Source organism: Paramisgurnus dabryanus, chromosome 9 (assembly GCF_030506205.2).
Source record: "Paramisgurnus dabryanus chromosome 9, PD_genome_1.1, whole genome shotgun sequence".
NCBI lineage: Eukaryota > Metazoa > Chordata > Actinopteri > Cypriniformes > Cobitidae > Paramisgurnus > Paramisgurnus dabryanus.
In genome coordinates this window covers 325,001-327,500 of record NC_133345.1, presented here as the reverse complement: position 1 = coordinate 327,500, position 2,500 = coordinate 325,001, and the positions used below count along the sequence as shown (strand labels likewise).

General features: G+C 48.5%; 7 non-coding genes and 4 pseudogenes across 7 annotated transcripts; all 11 read left to right on the top strand.

The window, feature by feature from the left end:
• Positions 1-61, top strand: part of LOC135759408 (5S ribosomal RNA) — a 119-nt pseudogene extending 58 nt beyond the window's left edge.
• Positions 62-182: 121 nt separating this feature from the next.
• Positions 183-301, top strand: LOC135759270 (5S ribosomal RNA; annotated as a pseudogene).
• Positions 302-426: 125 nt separating this feature from the next.
• On the top strand, positions 427-545 carry LOC135759936 (5S ribosomal RNA). Its single transcript, XR_010537204.1, has one exon. It is a non-coding gene; the product is annotated as a 5S ribosomal RNA (ribosomal RNA).
• Positions 546-670: 125 nt separating this feature from the next.
• On the top strand, positions 671-788 carry LOC135759272 (5S ribosomal RNA; annotated as a pseudogene).
• Positions 789-908: 120 nt separating this feature from the next.
• Positions 909-1,027, top strand: LOC135759377 (5S ribosomal RNA; annotated as a pseudogene).
• Positions 1,028-1,148: 121 nt separating this feature from the next.
• Positions 1,149-1,267, top strand: LOC135759686 (5S ribosomal RNA). The gene has a single exon (XR_010536960.1). It is a non-coding gene; the product is annotated as a 5S ribosomal RNA (ribosomal RNA).
• Positions 1,268-1,392: 125 nt separating this feature from the next.
• On the top strand, positions 1,393-1,511 carry LOC135759213 (5S ribosomal RNA). Its single transcript, XR_010536766.1, has one exon. It is a non-coding gene; the product is annotated as a 5S ribosomal RNA (ribosomal RNA).
• Positions 1,512-1,636: 125 nt separating this feature from the next.
• LOC135759965 (5S ribosomal RNA) lies at positions 1,637-1,755 on the top strand. The gene has a single exon (XR_010537233.1). It is a non-coding gene; the product is annotated as a 5S ribosomal RNA (ribosomal RNA).
• Positions 1,756-1,880: 125 nt separating this feature from the next.
• Positions 1,881-1,999, top strand: LOC135759685 (5S ribosomal RNA). The gene has a single exon (XR_010536959.1). It is a non-coding gene; the product is annotated as a 5S ribosomal RNA (ribosomal RNA).
• Positions 2,000-2,124: 125 nt separating this feature from the next.
• Positions 2,125-2,243, top strand: LOC135759683 (5S ribosomal RNA). The gene has a single exon (XR_010536957.1). It is a non-coding gene; the product is annotated as a 5S ribosomal RNA (ribosomal RNA).
• A 125-nt stretch (positions 2,244-2,368) lies between these two features.
• LOC135759168 (5S ribosomal RNA) lies at positions 2,369-2,487 on the top strand. Its single transcript, XR_010536723.1, has one exon. It is a non-coding gene; the product is annotated as a 5S ribosomal RNA (ribosomal RNA).
• The last annotated feature ends 13 nt before the right edge of the window (positions 2,488-2,500 follow it).

The window sequence follows — 2,500 nt, the reverse complement described above, 5'->3', positions numbered from 1 at the left end:
GGGTCGGGCCTGGTTAGTACTTGGATGGGAGACCGCCTGGGAATACCAGGTTCTGTAAGCATTTAATTAATTAATTATTTATGTCATTTTTTCCCATGAATGCGATCTTTCTGTAAGCGTTCACTGATGTCATGGCGTTGCCACATAAGTCTTGAAGTGTCTATCGAAGCGAGTCAGCACTCACTTACGGCCACACCACCGTGAGCACGCCCGCTCTCGTCTGATCTCGGAAGCCAAGCAGGGTCGGGCCTGGTTAGTACTTGGATGGGAGACCGCCTGGGAATACCAGGTGCTGTAAGCATTTAATTAATTAATAATTTTTTAATGTCATTTTTTCCCATGAATGCGATCTTTCTGTTAGCGTTCACTGATGTCATGGCGTTGCCACATAAGTCTTGAAGTGTCTCTCGAATCAAGTCCGCACTTGCTTACGGCAACACCACCCTGAGCACGCCCGCTCTCGTCTGATCTCGGAAGCCAAGCAGGGTCGGGCCTGGTTAGTACTTGGATGGGAGACCGCCTGGGAATACCAGGTGCTGTAAGCATTTAATTAATTAAATATTTATTTATGTCATATTTTCCCATGAATGCGTCCTTTCTGTAAGCGTTCTCCCATGGCATGGCGTTGCCACATTAGTTTTGATGTGTCTCTCAAATCAAGTCCGCACTCGCTTACGGCCACACCACCCTGAGCACGCCCGCTCTCGTCTGATCTCGGAAGCCAAGCAGGGTCGGGCCTGGTTAGTACTTGGATGGAGACCGCCTGGGAATACCTGGTGCTGTAAGCATTTAATTAATTAATTATTTATGTCATTTTTCCCATGAATGCGTCCTTTCTGTAAGCATTCTCCCATGGCATGGCGTTGCCACATTAGTTTTGAAGTGTCTCTCGAATCGAGTCAGCACTCGCTTACGGCCACACCACCCTGAGCAAGCCCGCTCTCGTCTGATCTCGGAAGCCAAGCAGGGTCGGGCCTGGTTAGTACTTGGATGGGAGACCGCCTGGGAATACCAGGTTCTGTAAGCATTTAATTAATTAATTATTTATGTCATTTTTTCCCATGAATGCGATCTTTCTGTAAGCGTTCACTGATGTCATGGTGTTGCCACATAAGTCTTGAAGTGTCTATCGAAGCGAGTCAGCACTCGCTTACGGCCACACCACCCTGAGCACGCCCGCTCTCGTCTGATCTCGGAAGCCAAGCAGGGTCGGGCCTGGTTAGTACTTGGATGGGAGACCGCCTGGGAATACCAGGTGCTGTAAGCATTTAATTAATTAATAATTTTTTTATGTCATTTTTTCCCATGAATGCGTCCTTTCTGTAAGCGTTCTCCCATGGCATGGCGTTGCCACATTAGTTTTGAAGTGTCTCTCGAATCAAGTCCGCACTCGCTTAAGGCCACACCACCCTGAGCACGCCCGCTCTCGTCTGATCTCGGAAGCCAAGCAGGGTCGGGCCTGGTTAGTACTTGGATGGGAGACCGCCTGGGAATACCAGGTGCTGTAAGCATTTAATTAATTAAATATTTATTTATGTCATATTTTCCCATGAATGCGTCCTTTCTGTAAGCGTTCTCCCATGGCATGGCGTTGCCACATTAGTTTTGAAGTGTCTCTCGAATCGAGTCTGCACTCGCTTACGGCCACACCAACCTGAGCACGCCCGCTCTCATCTGATCTCGGAAGCCAAGCAGGGTCGGGCCTGGTTAGTACTTGGATGGGAGACCGCCTGGGAATACCAGGTGCTGTAAGCATTTAATTAATTAATTATTTTTTAATGTCATTTTTTCCCATGAATGCGATCTTTCTGTAAGCGTTCACTGATGTCATGGCGTTGCCACATAAGTCTTGAAGTGTCTATCGAAGCGAGTCAACACTCGCTTACGGCCACACCACCCTGAGCACGCCCGCTCTCGTCTGATCTCGGAAGCCAAGCAGGGTCGGGCCTGGTTAGTACTTGGATGGGAGACCGCCTGGGAATACCAGGTGCTGTAAGCATTTAATTAATTAATAATTTTTTTATGTCATTTTTTCCCATGAATGCGTCCTTTCTGTAAGCGTTCTCCCATGGCATGGCGTTGCCACATTAGTTTTGAAGTGTCTCTCGAATCAAGTCCGCACTCGCTTACGGCCACACCACCCTGAGCACGCCCGCTCTCGTCTGATCTCGGAAGCCAAGCAGGGTCGGGCCTGGTTAGTACTTGGATGGGAGACCGCCTGGGAATACCAGGTGCTGTAAGCATTTAATTAATTAATTATTTTTTTATGTCATTTTTTCCCATGAATGCGATCTTTCTGTAAGCGTTCACTGATGTCATGGCGTTGCCACATAAGTCTTGAAGTGTCTATCGAAGCGAGTCAGCACTCGCTTACGGCCACACCACCCTGAGCACGCCCGCTCTTGTCTGATCTCGGAAGCCAAGCAGGGTCGGGCCTGGTTAGTACTTGGATGGGAGACCGCCTGGGAATACCCGGTGCTGTAAGCATTCAATTAATTAA